Raw genomic sequence first — 22,776 nt, 5'->3', positions numbered from 1 at the left:
GTCCCTGCCCAGCTTCCCCCCAGCCTTGGCAAAACACCTTATAAAATGCAGAGGTTATAGCATCTGCTTGTGCGAAAAGGACTTTTAAAGACGTTAAAGCCTTTAAATTCTCCCCCACGTGCACACATTTCTGCCCGAGCAGCAGTTTGGCAGTAGCACACCATGCAGTGCCTGACTGATCTCTTTCTAAACTGAGATCCCAAACTTTCTGTTGTGTTTTCCAAACATTGCCATTAAATGGAGAAACATATCTGCGTGTTGTTATGGTACGGCTTTATTGGTCGGTGTTGACATGAAGCTGCAGCCCTCTGTGGTGGATTAACACATGTGGTTATATGTAACACATGTAGCATATGCCGGGCTTTTAAAAATCCATCACGTTACCCTTGTTCTGCTAAACTGTCGCAGGCTTTTCAGCGAACCGTGAATATTTTCTTTTTAAGGCAGGGTTTTCAGGCAGCTGGGGCTGCCTTGCTGTCTTGCAACCACTCCCTGAGCCCTCGCCGCTCTAAGGAGAGGTACGAGCGGCAAGGCGGCGGAAAGATGTGCACCACGTTTCATTCTCCCTGTCCATCCTTCCAGGCAGCCCACATATTTTAAAAGCATTTTCCAGTTATCTGGGGGCTGAGGAGGTGCCTGGGGCCAGGTGGAGGTGGGAGCTGCTTTGTCCACCTCTCGGGATGCCCTGGTGGCCGCGCGTCACCGAGGCGCCCCATATGCGGATGCCCCATCGTGTGGGTGCACCCGGCAGAAAAGTTTGGTGGTGTTTTTTTTCCGCTGCATGTGGGGATGCAGGAGGAAGAGGAAGAGGGAGGTGCATTTTCTAGCGGGGACACGTTCACCATCGCTGCAGTGCCGGGCCGAGCCCCGTCCGGCCGAGCCCCGGGTGCTCGGGCCGCCCGTGCTGGTTGGGATGCGCGCCCCGTGTGACAGATGACCTATTGAAATAATTTCGGAGCAGTGCTGGGGTTGCCACGACAACCAATGCTCTCTTGGCTTTCATCTGGCCATGTGACAGCCACTTTGACGTCAGCTGGAGGCAGAGCCTGTGGTTTCGGCCGCGCAGCCAAAGCCTTGTGAGAACCTAGTGGATGCTGGATTTATCCCCGCCGCCGCCGCCGCTGCTGCTGTTTCTCAGGGGCTGCCAGAGCATGGACTATTAAAAACTTGCATTTCTGCAGTGTGAGGTAACCGTTTGCTTTATGTTCTCCTCAGGTATTCCCCCCCCCCCCCCCGCGGGGGGTTTTTTTTTGAAAAAAAAGGGGATAAAAAGCAGTTTATCGTGACCGGTATTTCTATCACTTGTTTGTTTTGGCTGGAAGTTTGCCTTGATGAACAAGCCCGGCGCTATCAGATAAATGCAAAGCAGCTTCCAGCCGCTAATTCTGCATGCAGACTGCTGAGCAGAGTTAAATTTAGATTAATGATCTGTGAAAGCAGAATAAAATGATATTGTTCTCGTTGGACACTGTAGGAATAGTGATGAACACGAGCAATCCTAGGCTAACCCATCCGGGGGTTCAAAGAAATCGTGCCTGGGTGTGTTGCTGCTCTGGGCATCTACACAGCCCTGTACCTCTGCTGGAACTTGGGTATTTTTTAACACTGCCCAATCCGGGCGGTTTTGTCCCCAGCGTGCGCAGGGAGCGGAAAGCCCACGACAGATGCTGCTGGGAGCAGCTCGCTGCCGAGCTCCCTGAGCTGGCGGCCGTAACCCAGCTTTGTTCGCCCCCGGCAGCCGGACACGGCTCATGCTTTCTGTCCTGGCCGGGGGCACGCTCTGGGCTCCCCAGTGCTCGCTGAGGGATGGATGGGGAGCTTCCCAAAAAGCCATCTGCAGTGTGCCAGGGGAACGAGCAACTTAGGCGTTTTCCCTTTCTCCCACATGCACGGCTTCTCTGTCTGCATTTATTCTGTTGGGGGTGAAGAGTGGTTAGAAGAGCTAAAAGAAGAGGCGCAGCCTGAGCAGCACCATGGCAATTGAGAAATGAAATGTCATTTGGGTGTTTTTTATCAAAAAAAAAAAAAAAAAAAAAAAGGACAGGGAGCTCAGTTGTCTGTGTTATAGTGGCTCAGAGGGGGCTGTTCTGGAGGAGATTGCAGGGTTGCTGAAGTTGAGTGCCGCAGACGGAGTTGGTCTGTGTGTGACCATCTATGTGTTCGCCTTGAGAACAGGCTGCAGACGAAGCATCGTGTGCGTTATTTCCTGGAAAAGTACGTTAGACCGTTCTTATCTTCTCTAATTAAATACTCCTGTTCCCTTCCTCCCAAAGTTCAAAGGGTTTATTGATAATGGTAATGATTTGCTAAAGCAGCTGCCACTCCGAAATGGCTACGGAGCTGCCAAACAATTTAAAATGCAGTGCAATAAAAGATAAAAAAGGGGAAAAAGTGTAAGAATTATCCCGATGTCACTAAGTGCAGCAGAAGTAAGGGTTTCAGAAAGGGAGCCAAGGCAGAGATTAAAACTTAAGGCACTTTTGTAAGGAAAGTTATGGCTTAGTGCTCTGGGTTTGGCATTCTTAGCAGCCCCACAAGGATAAACGCAGCTGAAACCCCTGAGCCATTTCACTTGGCGTTATCTGCTCTTTCCAACGTAACTCTTGTGTCCGAATTATCAATGTTTGGAGAATGAAGTATTTTGAATTGTGTTTATTAAATTCTTTGCCTGATGCCAATGCATCAGTGCATGAGAAATGCTCACTCGCTCCTCATAGGTGCAGCTTACAAGGGTTTACAACATCGTGCGGTGGGACAGCATCCCGTGCCTGCCTTCCCTCTGGGCTGCCCTTGTTTCGCCGTGGCCATGGTCTGTGTCCCCTGCCAGCCTGCAGGCACCCCAGAAATGTCCACAAGGGGAAAAATAATTGAGGCAGCATTTGCTGAAAAGCTGTTCATTAGAAGTATTTAAAAAATGGGTCCCTCGTCTCCAGTTTAATGGGCGTATCTCGCTTTAGCAATGCGGAGCAAGTCTTCATAAGGATGACGAACTGCCTCGCATGTCACCAGGAGGGTCCCAGCGGTGCTGGGCAGGAGCACGAGAGGCAGTGCTGCAGGGATGTGTCCTGCCTGGCTCCATCCCCTCTGGGGGGCTCTGGGCACCCCACATCCTCTTGGAGCCCCGGGGACAGGGTGGCCGTGACAGTCAGCGAGGCAGCTTGCAGGTGCTGGAGTCTGCAATGCATGGGGACGGCACAGGAGGGGAAGTGAGAGTTGTTTTGGGTCCATGTGCTTCTTTCTGGTGATTTTGTGCTCGTTTTGTTGGTCAGCTCTGTACCAAACTCACCAAACGCTTAGGTTTTACCGTCGTATTGTGTGAAATTCCCAGGAAGCAGAGTGCTAATCATCCCTCCGTCCCTTCACCCACCATGAGAAAAGACCAAGCAGCCTTTGGGTTCCTGCCTCCTTCCCAGCGCCGAGGAGCAGGAATGGGACTGCTGCCCACCCCTCCTCTCCTGCCCGGTGCTGCAGCCTCAGGCTGCAAACTTGGGCTTGGAATCCTCCGACGCAAAGAGAAAAAAGTGCAGGGGCTCGCTGACACTGCGCCTTCTTCTGGGGACACCAGATGGACCCCCACAGCTCCCATCGGCCCCAACAGCTCTTGCACCCTGTCCACAGGGAAGGGTGAGCAGCCCCATAACCACCCCGGTGCAGGAGCACTTCACCTAGGGGAGACCTTGCCTGAAAAGAGGACCAAGAGCTCCTTGAGTCACTTCTCACAATTGGATGCAGCCGGGGAAATTAAAAACAGACTCAAGCTGTTGATGCCTCCAGCCTAGTAATAATAGTACGCTCAGGCCCTTAGTGTGCTCTACCTTGATCTGGTTGAGTTGATGGGCAATGGCAATCTAAATCTAGGCTAGGAGCATAATAAAACCTAAAAGAAAAAACAAAAACAAGCAAATAAAAAAAAGGCACTTGCAGCACAGAACACTGACTCCTTGCATTTCTCAGACTGAGGAGGTTTCTGCTGTCATCTTAAAGGTCCCAGATGCTACTCAAGGCAGTGTTTTTAGGGGGAATAAAATCCCCCCATGGGGAGAATTGTCAAACAGTGGGAACTGATGTAGCTGTATTGAGTTTCAGGCTCTTAAATTACACGCTGCAGAAGTTGGTTTCCACCCTGCTAAAAACCATTACGTTGTGCTAATTTAATGTCCCGCATCAACTTGAGCAACAACTGGTTTAAATGATAGCCGAGCAGCAGCAGAGAGCTGGCAGTGTAATCAACAGTTGCTTTTCCAATTAAACCCAGATGCCACGCGTGTGGTACTCCGAGTGCAGAATAAAAGTTGACCTCATGGCTGGTTCCAAGCTCGAGCGCAGAAATCCCCGCTCTGGAATGCTGTTGGTAGCCATCTTTTAGAAATATCCTTCCCTGGTGAGCCAACGTCTACGCAGACAGCTACAGTCAGATAACAGTCTGAAAAATAGAATATGTTTTGGCTGTACTTTCGCTGCTGTTAAATTTATCTTCTTAAATAGCAGGGAGTATGAGCTGAGGTTGGAGAAACAGTAATTTTGTAATTATTTTACATGGATCGAATTATTCTGTCATCAAATTTGCATTTCAGACAGCATTACAGTATGAAAATATAATTAGAAACTGTAATTCAGGAATTGCTGAATGTGATATTTCCCAGAGGGAGCACCGCGAAGAAGAAGCTGCCCTTTTTGCGGCTCCACCAAACGTTGAAATCCTATAGGTGGAAAACGTGGGCACCGAGCTGTAAAGTTCCTCTCCGCTCCGTGACCATGCTGTGGCCTCAACATGCTGTTGACTTTCTAATGAATTTTTTTTTTTTTTTTTATCTTTTTTCTTTTTTTTTTTTTGGTGAGATTCATTTCCACAGAAACTTCTAATCATTGAGAGCTGAAGTGCTCAGATCCTGTTCTGCTGAATTTCAGTCTGGCTGTGCTGATAGTTGCCGAATTGCTCGCAGCCACAAAATGACACTAAGATAATGTAAGGATCTGTTTTACACCCAGAAAAGCCAAGAAGCTCTCACTTTGGGCTGAAATGCTGTTTTGAATTTGCCCAAAGCCTGAAATTCTCCAATGCTCCCTCTCACTGGGGCCTGGCTTAGCTCTGTTTCTCTTCTCTTGCTAACTCTAGGTGTTTTGCTGTCTTTGTTCAAAGTGTTGTACAAAGTTTTAGCTGCATAAATCTCACTGATGTCAATCCCTAAGCTTTTATTATAATGCTGATCATGATCTCTGGCTTATCATAGATATATTAGCTGGAAACAAGCACAACCTCTCTTTGTAGTTGGGCTCATGCCGAGAAACCCCTTCCTATTTTCCTGGAAACACATGCTCTGTGGGAGAGCACCATCCCTGGCAAGTTTTTCCCACCACCTTGCTGGGACATTGGACAAGGCAGTGTGCAGAGCAGGGCTCGTGGTGCACAAAGCAAAGCTGAGAGGAGGCAGAAGCTGTGTGTGAGGCATATTTAGTGTTTCCCTCTCCTCATATGTCCTTCACAGTCCTGCTAAGAGACGGACCCCGTGCCCCCTTTTCTCATCCCAAGGACCACCTTCTGCACCCGGCCATGCTGCAGGGGAAGGCATTGCCCCATCACCTGCATTTTGGGTGCAAAGCATCAGCACCACAGCATCAGCACAGATGACCTGGGAAGGCAATTTTGTTAGGGAGGAAGCAATAAGGCAAATTTGCGCTTCCTGGACTGCCCTGCGGCAGGAGGGACGGGGGAAGCAGATGAGCATCACAGCCAGCTCCTCTCCTTGCTGACGGTCCCAAATTACCAAAGCACAAGGGATGCAGCTCATCTGAAGTGCCCAATTTCAGCCGGGTGGCACCCGGGGAGGCTGCAGCCATCCCGCCCTGAGCACTTGTAGCTGGATCAGAGAGCTCTGCTCCCGCTGCGCAAATGCTCCTCGCGGCAAACCCCAGATGCCAGGGGGAAGCAAGCACAAAGCTGCTGATTATTTCCCCGACTGCTGCATGCTTCCTATCACAACACTATTCTTTTGTGCAGAATGGCAGCCTGATTGCACAGCCCTCTTTAACTTTACCATTTTAGCCAGCCCAGGTCCAATTAGAGCAATTATATCTCTGCAGAAACACTGCCTGTTGTCCTCTGGACCTGCCTGTCAATGTCCCATTCAGGGCTGTTTGTCTTGTGTGGGGTTTTTCATACAGAATCACTCTGACCCTACTAAAGCAGCCTCATCTGAAGGACAGCCTGCATTTCTGTAGAGTTGTTTCACGGGCTCACGTGTAGACTTGCGGCACCAAGGACGCATCTTCCAGTCTAACCACCGTCTCCTCTTGCTTGAACACTGCTGCTGATTTGAGGTGGCGTGCAGGACTCTTCCCTTTCTATTATTTTACTGTTAAAAATTGACCACATGATCAGAATTTGCAGCTCTTCCTTGCTGTGTTGGATGGTTTCTTCGATCAAAACCCCCAACCTGAGCTTCAAGTAGTGTTTGATGGCACGTGCTGTTAGACCCGCACGGTTCAGAAGCCTGTGTGGTGTTTGGTGATTCAGGAGCGCGGGCACTGCTGCAGGAATCCCATCTGCATGCAGTTACCTCTGCGGTAAAGGCTTGATGAAAGAGCTGAGGGACTCCTGCAAAGGAGGTCTTGCTCGCCACCTCTAAAATAGGAGAAGAGAAGCGGAGCCATGTGAAAGCAGAAGCCCTGGGACTCAGGAATGTCAGAGGTGGTGGAAAGAGGAACCGGTCTCCTGAACAAAACAGTCTTTTATTTTCTCCTACTTCCCCTGGAATGGGAGATTTAGGGAGCAGGTTTTTCATGTGTTCAGACTTTCCTTCCCAAAATGAATTTAACTCTCCTTTGAGAATTCAGAAATGAGGAGCTGAAAGCAGGAGCTCAGACCTGAGCTACCATTCCTCCAACAGCATCACGACAGCGGCCCCACCGCACTCACCCCTTTCCCGTTTTGCTGCTGCTCTGCTCGGCTTTTGCAGGAGGGCGGCTGTCCCCTTTTGTCAGGAGAAGCTACAGCGGCAGTGTGGCTGTCAACTGTGCCTCGCCCCCACCAGGGCTGCCAAGAGACCTTGCAGATGTGTGGCCTCACCTGTGGCAAGGATAAAGCAGAGCTGGTGACACAGCGGCACGCTGCGCCTCGCACCAGCCCTGCAGGGGCCTAGGTGAATTTAGCTGTCTAGGTCTGCAAAGGGTCACCCGGACCCGCAGCCCAGGCTGATGCAGCTTCCTTCCTTGCAGCAATGCTGGCTTTCCTCCAGCCAGCACTGCTTCTGTGCAGCTCCCAGTCACTCTGTCCACATATTGCTCGTGATGTCCCAATTAGAAAAACACATTATTTATTTTTTTTTTTTTTAACATGGGAAAAGGTGACAGAGGAGCTTGTAGGGTGGCCACTTGCTTGATTTGTGCTCTCTTCCAGTTAAAGACTGTAACCCTTGCAGAAACCCCCACCGCACTTAATTCAGTGTTTGATTTAAAAGTGTACTTTTGCTGATATTTCACTCTACCTTAGCAATGAGCTCGCTGTGGCCTTGCTCCCACACTGGGAACCCACAGTAAAATCCTTTCCCTGCGCGCAGCTCCATCCATGCTCGAGGATGGCATTCATTGCAGCGTGGCAGAGAAGGGGTTAAACCAAATCATGGTTACCCGTTCGAGGCCTTTTCTAAAAAAGCAGCTTTTCTTTTGTTTGCTGAATTCCCCGTGCTTTTCCAGTGCTGCTCCCATTATTCACTTCTTTCCCGAAATAACAAGTTTTTAACCAGAGGAATGGCCGGGGCTGGGAGAGGAGGGGACCTGCGGCCGGGGCCGGACAGCTGCAGGCTCTCGTGTGTCTGCACGAGCGAATGCCGGGCTGCAGCGGGATGTTGGTGGGACACCGCGGGGCAGGTGGTGATTCCCAGCACCTAAGGCAATCGTGTCAGCCGTCAGCCTCTTTGTGGCAGCCCTCAGCGGTGCTCCTCGGGGCCAGCTGCAGGAGCTGCCCCGGAGTCACAGCACAAGGCAGCAGGCACCGGGGTGGCCGTGCCCAGAGCAGTCACCCGCTGCTTGGACAGATGCTGCTGCTAAATTCAGGGGGCTGGACACACCTCAGCTGTCTCTGTGGTTCGGGGGATGAATCACTGAGGCCTTCTGTGCTCATTGCTGCCAAAGGCTGAGCCCACCAAGGGCTCACCCCTCAGAGCCCCAGCATGTCCAGCACAGAGCCCGAGGTGCTGGCAGAGCATGTCCCACATGATCTGGAGCCTAGTTCCTAATTCCTTTCCAACCCCTCTTTCCCAAGAGGTAATAGCTTGCTTCCCCCAGGTCCTGGCACTCAGGAAGGTGAGGATGTTCAGCAGAAAGAGGAGGGATTTCCCTGTCAGTCAGCCCCTGTGCTGAGGAACGCTCCCAGATGCATTTGCTTTGTAATCGCAGGTGATGTGGTGTATGCTGTCATGTGTAATGAGGTGGAAATTCGTGGAAAAACTCTTAAAAACAGAAAAGCAGTTTTCCTGAAAGCTGGTGCTGGGGGAGCTGGGAGCTCTGGCTGCTACCAGCAGGAGCCCAGCCACAGGGGCTCGACCCCCAGGCTGGCAGCTCAAGCCTGTCACACAGAGCAGTAGGTTCTAGCATCCCGCCCGGTTTGGTTTTAAAGCATTTTCAGTTCACAATGAGTTTATTTTAAATATGTGAAAATTGCAGAAATGGATATGCTGTACTACACCCCTTCTTCTCTCCAGTTCCTCCAGAATGAGTAAATTGTTATCATCTGTATTAACCCTCTCAGAGATCAGCACGACCCACTTTTCCAATGCTGTATTGTGCCTAATATCCGGGTTTTAAAGCCCACCTTGCCTGCAGTGAGCCCTGTGTGCTGTTTAACAGTCCTGCAGCTCCCAAAATTGCCCCCAGCATCACCTCCACCCTGCAGAGCTCTGATGCATTTCATATCTTCCCCTGAAGGAGGGAAGAGTGCTCTCATTGTAAAACCTGAGTGTTGGAAGAGACAGAAAGCAAAGACAACGGCTGGGTGGTGTTTTCTCCCAGTGGTGCTTTTTTTTTGTATCCTACAGTCACATTTTTGGCCTTGGAGCATCGTGAGGTGGGCTGTGCCACCCGGCAGCAGGCACAGTCTGTCGTGCTGGGACTCTTCAGGCTGGGGTCCTCATCCAAACCCCTCCGCTGACCCACTTGTAACCTCAGGCAAGTCCCGATCAGGCACACAGGACCATGACTGTGATGTCTCGGCAGGCCCTTTCATGGGAGCTGTCACACGGTACCCTCTGATATTATTTGCTGCTTTACATCAAAGCCAGACACTGGCTGGGCTGCATTTCGGACTGGGCCGTTTGTCAAACCAGGACCCCAAAACGTGAGCATGCCCACATGAAATTCCAGATTTCCCCCCTTTTACTTCTAAACATAAATTGTTGGGCTCCTATTGCCCCAAGTTATGCAGGGATTTAGGAAGGCTAGCATTAAGACATTTTTCAGAGTCACTGAGTATTTTTTAGTCCTTGTTAGCCTTGAGCAGTTGTCTCCCAGTGAACTCACGGAAGGGTAGGTGTAATTAAAGATGTGCCCAGCGCGGCCTGCCGTGCACACACGGCCACACGGCTGCTCTTTGTAGTGAAGCTGAAATGTCTTTCTGAACGACAGCGCAACAATAGGAAACAGTTCTTTCTGAAGTAAAACTGAAAACAAGCTTTTCTTACAGGCGTCATCAGAAAAAAAAAAAGGCAAAAACTTCCTTAAATTTCTAGTTCCACTAAGCATCTGGCTCTAATGTACAGTTCCTCGACTTTGTTCATTCCTTAACCAGAATGTGCTCCTGTTTCAAAGCACAGTTGTTTCATCTGCTAATAAAAGCCTATTCAACTGTCTGTGTGCTTCGGCAGTGTTTGCGTCCATTGTTCTGTGTCATCTTTTGCCTTCTGCCTCCATCTTCCCACTAGAGGATCGGCGATGTCCACATCCCCACTCACTACTCCTTACAGATCAAAGCTGCTCATCTGAATCTGCTGGTGGGTAATTTCAGTCGAGATTTCACAGCGTGCTGAATTTTGTCCATGCAGACAATATGGTGACAGGTTTTTCCCCCAGCCGTGTCCAAAATCCCCCCTCCACCAGTTTGGAGCCGCTGCCTTCAGGCTCCTGGCACCGATGGGAGTTGGCTGCTGTGGGCCGTGCCTCCACCTGCAGGACTGATGCTAGCTGGATGCTTTCTCACCTCCGTTTAAGCACATTATTTCTGAGACTGCTCCTCCTCCAATCAATAAAAGACTCCATAAAATTGTCTAACCATATTGAGAAAAATGTGATTTACTCCAGGAATCTTTGTTGTATTTCATTACAAGCCACCGAATCTAATCTACAAAGAAGATCACTTTAATTTTAAGTGGGCATAAGGAAGATCTACGCTGCGTTCCCACTGAGCAACTAGCAGCAACATGCACCTTCTCCACCTAATAAACTAATTAGGTTTGGGGCTTCTGATGGGAACAGTGCTTAACGATGTTACATGTCCCCCGAGAGAAACTGGTGTCAGACTAATTTGTTAGGTATCGTGGTATCTATTCTCACATATTTTTTCCTGCCCTGAGGAAACTGGTGAGATCTGCCTGTGTCCTCTCCAGCAGGTTTCCCTTGCCCTGCGGACAGCAGAGCACAGCAGAGGTCCTCTCCCTCTGCAGCCCCACGCAGCATGTGCAGGGCCGGTATTCATCTTACAAAGTGAAGTACTTAGGTGTCATTCACCACTGTTCTGTGCTTTATTGCTTACTGCTTTTATTTATTGTCGGCTTGGGCAGACAGCTTCACGGGGAGGAAAAGAGAATACCCAGTCCAAGACCGCATCCTCCAGCTCTGTTCTTCCCTGCTGGGCAGACAGCTGACAAGTTGCATGTGGGTTAACTTCTTGTCTTTGTGCACATGAGCACCTGGTTGCTAAAAAGCGGAATGGAACACCTCCTGCAGCACCCCAAGGATCCGTGTTACTTACCGCAGTGGCAGCGCTCCCTAAATCTGCAATTTATAATAACTCGAAACATTAAGAGAAGACACATCGAAGTGTGAATGTCATGTCATTTTGCTGAAGTCCTTGTCATGCTGCTAATTGCCGTTTAATTACTATAACTACCTAGGAAGTGGTTCCCAGCCATGAATAGCTTAGGGGCATTTTTGGCCTGAGGAGCAACAGGGGGCTGAGAAGAAGGGAGGCCCAGGAGCAGACGCAATGTGGTGCTGGGGCAGAGCAGGGATGCAGGAGCACGCAGCTGAGTGAACCGTGCCCGTGGGAGATGAGCAGCCCTGTGCGGCCAGGTGATGGGTGATAGGCAGAGGGGCTCCTCCACAACTCTCATGGTGGGGTGAGGTGGGGAGCATGGGATGAGGTGACAACCAGGAGAGCCCTGGGCATGCCCTGGAACAGAAGAATGGCCATCAGAAGTTGTAAGTGTCAACAGCCTCCGAGCCCTGGTAAAGATGTGCAGTGCCTGAGGAGTGTCCATCCTGTGCCTGATACCCTTGAAAGTTCCTGTGGGTCCAGCCCCAGGAACCGATCAGCTCCTCGGGATCTTGAAAACATGACCCCAAGTGGTCCAGGAACATGGGACAAGCTGATACAAAAAGCCATACAGATGCTGTAGAAAATCCTTTCCTACATCTTCCTGTGCATTGCTTCAGTCACCGCTGCAATGCAGATGCCACTGTCCTTGAAGGGCAGTCAGAGATCTTCAGATGAAAAAGCTCTGTGTTATTGTATTGCCTCTAGGAGAGGAAGGGGTCACATAAGGAAGAAAAGATTTGCATAAAACCTGAACTGTCTTTAAAAAATACAGTTGCCATCTGCCCCATCAATACTGAATAGAAACTGGGCACGTAGTTTCCTTTCCAAGAAAACCAAAAGCTTATTATTTCACAGATTTGGACAGCACATTCTGTACAGCCTCTTGACCTCAAGGTTAAGCCCAGCTAGCTGTGAGTATTATTGAGGCTACTTCTAGACCGTAATTTCAATTAATTTATCGTGATAACTGTATTACTGCTTCTACTGCTCCCTAATGCTGAATTGACACAGCTCCTCTTGACCTATCTGCTGCACCCTGGCTCTGTTACCTGCTCGCATAGCCCCGCGCTCAGATTCCTGCTCCACCACGTTACTGATGTACTGTGGGGGAGATTGCACACTGCAGGGACAGGCAGAGGTATTGTAAACACCTCGCTCTGACATTTCTGCCTTTGGATCTTCTCTTGGCCATCCTTCATGCTCCCTGCCATGAGAAACACGCTCATTTTTTAAGATACCATTTCTCTTCCAGAGCATAGGGCAGGAGGGGACCTCCTGAGGCATCCAGCCTAGTGCAGGTAATCATGCCATGTAAGCCCAAGTCATGCATTTTTCAGGCTCTGTTTTCACACGAGCTAGGCCTTTTGTCTTGTGATCTTAGGAGAAGGCTGTTCCACAGACTTCACTGCTCCAGTGGTTAGAGATTTGCTTCTCATTCCCAGCCAAACTTTATTCATGGCTAGTTTATACCCATTTGTTCCTGTGCCAGCATTGTCCTTCAGTTTAAATAGCTTTTCTCCTTCCCTAGTATTTACCCCCTCTGATGTATTTATAGATTACAACCATATCCCCTCTCGGCCTTTCTTTAGCTAGGCTAAACAGCCGAGTGCTTCTGGTCTCCTCAGAGAGTGCAGGCTTTCCATTCCCTTATTTAGCCTAGCAGCCCTTCTCTCATCCCCTGTGGGCCTGGCTCCCTTTCCAGGGCATGGCAATTCCCTGTCCATGCACTACAGAGGTCCAGGTGAGTCCTCGTATCACCAAACCCTTGTACACCCCACTGTGTTTTCATTAATGGCAGTGATGCTTCCAGTCCCCAGGCTCACCAGATCGATCTCAGCAGGTTCATTAGGAAGTGGCATTTGCCTCCTTTGGGTCTGATCACACTGGTGTTTTATAGTTCCCTGCTGGCTTCCTCCCACTTCATCATTTCTAGTTAAAAGCATGAATTCTTCCTGGTGGTCCCTCAGAAATTGCGCTTTCTAATTTGTGCTATTCCAGTGCTAAAATTACCCCATTTTTCTTGAGCGATAGCCTGTCTCTCCAGCTAATGGTGCCTCCTGCCTTGGTGTCATCAGCAAAGGCACTGCTCTGAGATTATGCATCATGGTTATTAACAAAAATGCTCAATAAGATCCGTTGGGAGACTCCTTCTTGAAGAGCTCTATTGTAACCATCTTCCACCTGAGATTTCCCCCTTCAATTCAACCCATTACCCTTAAAGAGGAAACATCTGTCAGATTCTGTCTGGCACATCCCCCAGCAGGGGACGATGTACTTTGATTTTGCCTAAGTGGTTTTGAATTAACCTCTATGTATATACATTTATATATTTATTAGAAATGCGAGCTTATGTGCTGGTTTGCGAGCCAGTGCAGGGGACTTTCTGTGAGGTTTCCATATAAGGTCCGTTCTGCCAAGAAACTTCAGTTCTAACCTCTCACATTTCTACAACTTCGGTCTGAGATCTCTCTTCAGCAGGACTTGCCAATTGTGGTGCTCAAGTCGGGGTGTTAGCAGACATGTTTTGCTCTGCTTCAGTCTCCCAGCGGCTTATAAAGCCAAATTCATGATTCAAATGACTAAACTCATTATTCAGGCTTAGTACATTTTTTTATAGGAATTTGGAATGGGGTGAAAATTCTTTTGTGCTCTGGCCTGTGTTGCTCAGATCTTGGCCTGCAGAGAAATAGCAAAACTGATGTTTGTACCCTTTACATTCAAAATGGGTGAGACTATAAATACCCTGTAGTCCTAAAACAACATTCCTGCTAGTTCTTCCATTAAGACTGCGAGATTCTCCCCCATCATCTCCCTGCTCTTCCCCACAAAGATCTGACTGTCTTCCTTTCTTCTTCGTGCCAAAGCCTTTAGAGACTTTCGGAGGACTTGGTGACAACCCACAAACCAGAGAACAGAGCTCCATCTCTTTTAGGCTCAAATAAGAGAGGAGAGATTATTGAATCTTTGGCTGCCCTTTTGATGACTGAGAAATTAGTTCTTGCCCTCCTTCCTTTGAACAGTTCAGGTTTCGGGTATCTATGTTATCAGCAAGTTCTGAATGTGCTGTTCAAATGAGAACTGAATGATTCTCCCTTTAAAATAATAATAATAATAATTAATTCAGTCTTTAGTTAAGGCTGTTCCCTGAGTGGTATATTTTTTATTATTATTATTAACATTAGAGCATACTCTGACCCAAAGAATAAGCTATTACCTTTGCATGTGGAGGGATGGCTGACAATTCTTCCCTGTTTGCCCAAATCGAAGCTGATTTTAAATCAAGGACCAGAAACTCCCATGACACTCCAGACTTCATTTAACTCTCTTGGTGGGCAGTTGTCCTGGTACAGCCTGAAGAACAATTGATTTGAGGATTTGTCTGCTGAACAGAGCAATCAGGCAGAAAAGGCTTTAATTTGGCATGAAGCTGCATTTTCCAGCTCTTTTTGCTAAATTGAAGGAGCTCCACGACAACAAATTATATAATTTAATTTGACACTGGATGTTGAGCAAACGGAGGCCGTGTGAAACTAGCCTCTGAAATTTCTGCTTCTGCCTGAAATCAGGCAACAAATGTGGGGTTTGCTCAGCCATCCTCCAGACTCCAGCAGTGGCATTGACTGGCCTTCCACAGCTTGCATGGAGACAGCTAAGTTCAGGTTTCTGAATCTGGAGTGGGATTCCCACTGCCTTTTGTAGATAAGTGATGTGGAGAACTTGATAGTAAAATGGCCACCTCCTGAGCTTCTGTCATGGGATATAACCTGTTAAGGTTGTTTCTAGGTTCAGAGCACTTAGTGTGCATCTGTGCACATGCTCTGACCCAGCCCCATCCCCTTGCTCTATGCAGGCAACACCAGAGGCTCTGAGTGTCCATGTCCAGTGGAGGACCCCTTTCACCACCAAAGCTCTGTGATGACCTGAGCCCAGCTGATATGGGACAAAGCTTGTCCTATTGCAGGACTTTGTATGTGTTTTGGGGTAAGGGATGGCTGAACATGAGCTGTGTCCCAGTACTAATGGAGCTTGTAGTATCAGTCAGACATCCCCAGGAGATGTAGACCCCAAGCCACTGTGTCAGCTCGTGTGGAGCTGCAGTGCACAGCCAGGAGCCTGGAGACAAATCTCTCCTCTCCTCTCCTCTCCTCACCTCTCCTCTCGAGACAAATTGTATGTAGGAAGCATCTGAACCAAAAGCATGGGGAGGGACTGTACCAGCCTGCAGCTACTTAGCATCTCAAAGGAAAGACTGAATTCCTTGTATCTGGCAATCAAGATTCAAGCAGTCACTTTATTGACAGAATTAGTTCATATTCCAGTCCATCATGTGTACAGATAATGCACTCTGAGATTAAGCTACTGTAGCAATAAATTTGCTAACCTAATTTTGAAAGATAAAAGCTCCAGTGAAGTGAGGCTTCATGGTGCACTCAACTCCATTAGATTTCCAGCACTTCAGAGGAGCAGACAAGAAAGCCATCCCTCAGGTAGCTGCTCCCTGCCTCCAACCTCCTCCTCTGAAAGCAAATCTTGCAGGGAAGGAAATAGAGCAGCACTAAAACTCCCCTTTCTCTGGACACAAGCATCTACCATCACTCTCAGCAGCTCATGTGAAAGGCTGTACAAAGCAGGAGGCCTGCCTCCCCCTGCCCTGGGGCCCTGGATCTCTTACTGGTTTGGAGACTGGGGTACTCTCTGAATACTGGTGGCAGAGGAGGTGCTCATTGCTGTGGGCCACTGCAGCAAGAAGTGGAATCAGAAACAGGAGGAAGACAGCACAGAATCATAGAATCATTAAGGTTGTAAAAGATCTCCAAGACCATTTGGTCCAACCATCCCCCTACCACCAATGTCACCCACTAAACCATGTCCCTAAGCACCATGCCCAACCTTTCCTTGAACACCCAAGGGATGCCACCACCTCCCTGGACAACCTCTCCCAATGTCTGACTGCTCTTTCTGAGAAGAAATGTCTCCTCATTTCCAACCTAAACCTCTCCTGGCACAACTTGAGGCCATTCCCTCTAGTCCTATCACCAGTTACCTGTGAGAGGAAGCCGACCCCCAGCGCCCCACACCTTCCTTTCAGGTATCTATAGAGAGCAATAAGGTCTCCCCTGAGCCTCCTCTCCAGACCAAACACCCCCAGTTCCCTCAGCCGCTCCTCACAGGACTTGTGCTCCAGGCCCTTCACCAGCTTCGGAGCCCTTCTCTGGACATGCTCCAGGGCCTCACAGCCTGTGGCATGGTGGTTCTGGGCAGACACCTTGCTGGGCTTGAAGGGCTTTTTACATTCTTTGAGGTGAAGTGATGGGTGAATGTGTTGAGCATGGCACAAAGTCAGATGGTGGCCAGGAATTGCTCAATACCTGCAGGCCTCCTGTAGCAGTGATTTAGGGAGAGATTTTGCAGCTGATAAAGAAACCTCAAGAGCTGAGAACTTCAAGCCCAATGACAGCTCAGACCTCAGCAGAGAAACCTTTGACCTTGTCCATCTCTGCAGCTTGAGAGATGGGAATGGCTCCACCAGGAAGGGGGTGGCTGTGTGTGCACGGGGCAGCTGTGAAAGAGGCCATCAAGTGTCCCCCCACAAACACATCTCAAGTCTTAATGGGTCACTGGTTTTCACTCATGATCAAGCTGCCTGGTGTTGATAGTGGGGTGGAGTTTCTTATGTAACTTAACTGAATTAAATTCTTCATCTGCCCATGCTACAAGGATGGCGTTGTTAAAAACCACAGGCATGAAGTCCATGTAATGTTGGTGGCAGTAGCTTTATTGATCTTGGCCATGCTAGGAAAGTTAGCAAGCTGCACTGAACTTTGCCTCACATTTAATTTTCTTTCTATTTTGAAAGGTAATATTTACATTCCAGATTCACAATGTGCTCTGTATGTCTTATTTTAACATTAATTGGGAGCTGTAATCAATCAGGTCAAAAAGAAATTATTGAATTATTGTGTTGGTTATGTTGTCTCCCTTCACAAAGGCCTAAATGTATGACGCTCCAAAATGTGTAATAAAAATATCTATAGCTAGCTGATGGTGGAATCTTGTTATCATGAAACCCACCAGGAGCAAATGCATATCACTTCTATATGGCTTAAATACAAACATATTAATTTGTTTGTGCTGTTCAAAGGGGAATCACACCAAAAAAATAACATTTTCAGGCACTCCCATCCTGTCCCTGGCTATTACCCATATAGAAAGCTGCTCTTGCCTACTTACTTGGGGTTCACACCAGTTGCAGACGTGAGCCTCAGACCAGGTTTTCTGGAAGCCTCCAAAATTACAAATTGGTGCTTTTAGCTGGGGTCACCAGGACTAGCTCCCCATGCCTTCCTTTGTCTGCTTATTTTCAGCCCTTCTAGACATTTCACTGTGTGTGCTTTTCAAAGAGAAGCAATTTCTTTATGAACCATAGCAGATATCAGGCAATTAGGTAGAAACATGTTAGGTAGAAACAGTGCATGGTGGGATGCCAGGTGGAGATGCAAGGCATTTGACCCACAACCCCCAGGCAGGAGAGCATAAGAGGAGACACTGGAGGTATCTGGGCAGTGAACAGGTTTGTTAAGGGCAGGGGTGGTTCGTCAGTTTCTGTCAGTTCTTCCTCGGTCAACCCAAGGAGATCTTCAGGCTCAGTTCTTCAGGATTCTCCAGGAAGAGTGCTTTTTGCCACTGGGATTTTCTCTGGTGTAAGCCACTACTGCTTCACTGACCTAAGGAACCCAGGCAAGTACAGTTAGGGAAGATTGGGCCCACTTTCACCACAGTGCTTTGTCATTTTCTACAAAAGCATTTACTAGCAATTGCTCCCATCCATTGCCCAAAAACCAGCAGTTTTTCTTCCTTCAGATAAAAATGAATTTGATACTTTAGCCACACCATGCTCTTATAAATGGTAGTTTCTTGCAATAAATGTGTCACATACATATGAAGAAATAATAGCAGAGGGACCAGAGCCCTCATCGAGGCTCTGATTGCAAACTTCCAGCTCTGGGAAGGAGATGAGCAATCTTTATGTTGAATTATAACTGCAGATATTTCTTTTTTTCTAAGCTAGTGTCTGTTACCATGGCCACAACCTTCAGAATATTCTGGCTATTCTACAGTCATTAATAGGAGTGAAAGAGCAGATGTTTAATTATGTTCTTATTCCATTCACTAAAGTGCAGCTGACATTTGAAAGGTCTTCAGTAGAAAAAAAAAAAAAAATCAAAAAAAAATTATTGTTTATCAATTTTCCTAGAGAAAAATAGGAGGAGACAGTTAATGTATGCCAGCATGCACTCAGGTACTTCATCTACATCTAAGTAGGGGTGAGGAAACCAGTTTCTTTGCACCCTAAAGACTGAATGTTAGACTGGTATTAGCAGTAGTCAGAGGCAGGTGAAGACTGTAGAAAATAGTCTGAGAACTTCCAACACTTGTCCTCATCACTGCCAGCTTCAAACCCTCTGGTTTTCCCCAAAGAAGTGATATTGGGCATCTCTCACTGCCTATTTGTACAGCACCAGCAAGTCCTGCAGGAGATCCTGTGAGCTGTCCCAGTGCTGTGAGCGAAGGTGCCCTCTCAGCATCACCTGTGTAGACAAACGTCTAGGATTTATTAAAACATGGGACCTTGTAAGAAGCTTCTTCTCTGGTCTGTGAAGAGGCACGAACTGCCCAGGAGACTGCTCAGGCAATAGGACTGCAGTGCACGTGGTTTGCTTGGTCTCACACAGGCTGTTCTTCATCTATTCCTGTTTGTTTAGATCAAGTTATCATGTGTGTCACAGTACAGAAGATCTCTTTAACAGATATCTCTGGACAGAGAAACCCAAATACAGGGCTGTATCCCTCTGCTCTTTTCTTTCCTTCTGAGCACCCAAAAAATTTTTTTAGACCCTTCCATGTAACTGCTACTGACTTAAAGCTTCTGTAAAAAAGAGCAAAGGACAGTCCCACCTTTTCCTCAAAATTAGAGAGCAGCCTATGGAGGGAGATCCAGCATGGGATTCTCACCAAAACCCCAGATGGAAACGGAGATGCTAAAGTCGAAGGTTTGGGTCAGGGTCAGTATCTGTGGAAAATCCAACAGTGAGAGAGGTGTAGTCAGCATACAGCAGCTTCTCACGGTCTCTGCTGTGATGCAGGGCTTGCAGCATCCCCACGGCGCCGCTGCCTCTGGGCAGGCAGTGAGCAGCTGCCCGGGGAGCAGGCTGCCTGCCCCACAGGGCCTGCTGCTCACACCATGCAAAGGCTGAATGTCATGTTTTTCTGTTTATTTTTGGCCACATAATTATTTTGCTATGTTGCAACCCATTTTCTTGCTGTAAAACTGCTTTTGTCTGCACAGTATGTAATTAAATGTATCCCCTCTCATTTCATGCCTACAGTTCACTACCCAAAACTCTCATTTTCCTGCACTCTATCAGTTCACCTGTTTTTCAGAGGCAGTGTCATTCCCCCAGTGGCAGTGAGCCCATCTCACAGAGGGCATGAGCTGTGGGACTTGGGAACTGATTTTTTCTACATGAATAGCACTTTGCAACAGACTTACCCTAAAAAAATGTGCCAAAAATTAATGCCATGCTACCAAACTTGGCTGAATTAATATAGGACAGAAATAATATTACCTATATAGACCAGAAACGTAACATCCCTGGAGAAAGAAAGGAACCAAGAAAGGGTCCATTGAGTGGGCAGCACATTTTTAGGCAATCCCTTACTTAAGGCACATTTTTAATTTGCTGTCATGGAAGAGGCAAGCACCCAGCTTCCAGCATCTGCTTCGCACTCCACGCATGCCTGACCACATCTCTCTCCGCAGCAGCTCGGCAGACCTGCAGCTCCAAGGACATGTGAAGGTGCAGTCGGTTCTGTGCAAAGCAGCTTTGATGGCTGAACTCAGATCTATCCTATCAAATCCCATAGCTGGATGTGAAGGAGCCATTTGGTTCTTTCCTCAAAGCACTTGTTCTGTTCAGCATCCCACCCCTGCAGCCCTCTCCTTCCTCTGGCTTGTTCTAACCTATCCAGCAAACCAAGACCCTCTCGGGACGTCCCTTGTTTTGTCCTCTTCTGGCAGAGCATCCAGCTTTCTATATTATTCAATGCAATATTATACAAACTGTTATACACAGATGTATATATACTGTATACACGTATGTAGATTATATTAAAATATAATGGTGAATTTTCAAAGCCAAACAACTGGAAAAGTTAAATTTTGAATGATCTGTGCTTTTATTTCTCATATCTTTTAGCTTGCAACTATTTTTATATAAACAGAGCACATATATTAACACGGTGAGATCTGGCTTTCCTTTATTCTTCATTTTTGTGATATGCCTTGGAAAACTGTTGCAGAAATTCCGGAGTGAGAGCTCTTTGTGAATAAGATCACTTTGGAGAGGAGGAATTTACTTGATTCAAAAGGTGTGCATCCCTGAGCCTTTTATTCAGCGCTTCCTTATACACAAGGAGAGCCTTTGTTTGCAAATCAATGGAACCTCCCCTGCATTGCACCAAGGCTCGCCTCCCGAAACAGCTTGAGCATGTATGTGTGAGTGTGCAAAAGGACTTACACAAATTACTGTCCTGTAAGTTCAGCTTTACCCATTTTCTCAAGTATGGGTCTGTGAGCATCCAGAAATATCTGGGGAGCTTCCTGTTTCAGGCAATTCAACCTGTGCATCATTCCTGGAAAGAAGGTACATCCAAACATTCTTGTTGTGTTGTGATTACCACACACCTTTGTGTAGGGTCTCAGAGTTTTTCTGGAAGATGATCTCACCAAGGAACCTGTTTTTTTGCTGTGAATAAGATATTCCAGATGCTTTCCAGTCTAACATTAATTAACTTTGCTTTTGTTATCAGCTAGCTTTGTAAATGAGTGGTTTTAGAAAACATAAGAGATGCAGAACTCCTAGATGGTAAAAGTGATTTCCCAAGCAGCCATTCAATGGAGAAAAGAGTGGTAATCCATTAAGATAGACTTCTGCAGAAGAAAAATCAACAGAATAATTCTTTTAGTTTTAGTTAATGTGTTGCATTGTTTTAGGAAACAACATATTGTTGAGCTCAGTGATAAAACTTTTGACCCCTTGTACATCACTTATTTGCTTTGCTTAAATTTGGGTGTGAAGTTTGGCAACAGTATTGGGAAAACAGTATGTTTTGTGTGTAGTGTGTATATATACAACACAGTAAGGTTATACAAAATTAAATTATTATTATTTCATCTCATTGATCATTCGTATGTTGCTAATTCATCATATTATTTAGAGAATGACTCAGCAATGAAAGTCAGAATCATCCTTACTAGGACATAATATCGAACCCTGTTGAACGCAGGATATTTTTTCTTTAAAATGTAGTTTCTTTTACACATCTTTTCTCCAATTCAGCTACTATATACAGAGTCTACTTCCTTTAAGCTTCTCACTCATATTCTGAAGAACAAATAATTTGATAATAACCCTGAGTTACCTAATGTTTCCTGAGCACCCTTGTTTATTTGGACCCACTTTAAACCTGTGCTTAAAAGTGCTGATATTTATTTAATGAATAATAAAACTGGCTTCTAGATGAAATCCACAAAATACCAGATGCCCATGTCGGTGATTCCAGCCCATACTCTGCTCAGTGTAAGGCTTCATGTGCTGCCGTGTGCAGAGAGCATTTGGAGTTATGTCCTCAAGTCATTTTTACACGCTTGGCTTAGGCAGCACAGCCCTGCTGGCCTTCTGCCTTGGGTTAAAAGGAAAAAATTGCCCTGCATATGTGCATAGGGTTGTAACTTGAACCTTTAAGTTGATAAAATGTTGGCAAAACTGAGCATCTGCTTAGCTGTGGGATGTCTGTGTTTAGACCTCTTCAGGAGTTGCCTTCTTCATTTCTTCCTGCTATACCTTACCGTAACCAATCAAGAATTAGACAAGTGAACACAAGCGTGCATGGAAATACCTTCCCCAACCATGAAGGTCTAAGAGTATAAGAGATTTGTAAGGGAGATGATGCTTTTATTAGATTAATTTATGTACCAGTAAAAAAACAGAACACACCTTTCATGTATGCTTGCAAGTGTTACAGGTTAGAATACATATGGAAAAAAAAAAAAAAAAAAAAAAAAACATTAAATAAGTATAGTCTGTGGTGGAATGAGGTCACACCTTGAAATATGTATTCCCTGCAGTCTCCCACTTGGTTGCCAATCTCCTCCAGCCTTGCCCAGTCCATCAGCTGAAGTGAATTGTGCCAAGAAATAATTAAGTCTTAAATCAGGTCTTGCCAGAACCCCAGAAAAACTTCAAAAATCTGTGGGTTCCATACACATCTGTCCCTATATTGCACCTATCTTCTGGTGTATCATCTGCCTCCTCTAAAATGAAGATTAGAGGATCGTAGAAAGCTTTGGGTTAGAAGGAACCTTAAAGGACTTTTCATTCCAGCCCCCTGCCATGAGCAGGGACACCTCCCACCAGACCAGGCTGCCCAAAGCCCCATCCAGCCTGGCCTTGAGCACCTCCAGGGATGGGGCATCCACAGCTTCTCTGTGCAACCTGTGCCAGTGCCTCACCACTGTCATTGTAAAGAATATCTTCATTATATCTAATCTAAATCTCCCCTCTTTTAATTCAAAGCCATCCTCCCTTGTCCTATCACTATGCACCCTGACAAAGGGTCCCTCCCCAAGATGAGACTAGGTAAGGCCTGCAAGTCAGAACAAACTCACGTGGGCAACTGAGAAGTACAGA

At 47.1% G+C, this 22,776-nt stretch overlaps 1 protein-coding gene across 1 annotated transcript in view; it reads left to right on the top strand.

Annotated features, from left to right (window-relative positions):
- The first annotated feature begins 865 nt into the window (after positions 1-865).
- The window catches only part of NCALD (neurocalcin delta), a 45,435-nt gene continuing 23,524 nt past the window's right edge, over positions 866-22,776 (top strand). Inside the window, exon 1 of the mRNA XM_035316887.1 lies at positions 866-1,187. The gene's annotated coding sequence lies outside the window, so the exon portion shown is untranslated. The remainder of the gene's footprint in view (positions 1,188-22,776) is intronic.

The sequence above is a fragment of the Oxyura jamaicensis genome, chromosome 2 (assembly GCF_011077185.1).
Source record: "Oxyura jamaicensis isolate SHBP4307 breed ruddy duck chromosome 2, BPBGC_Ojam_1.0, whole genome shotgun sequence".
Lineage (NCBI taxonomy): Eukaryota > Metazoa > Chordata > Aves > Anseriformes > Anatidae > Oxyura > Oxyura jamaicensis.
Note: the sequence above shows the minus strand (reverse complement) of the source record. Positions and strands in the feature narration are given on the sequence as shown.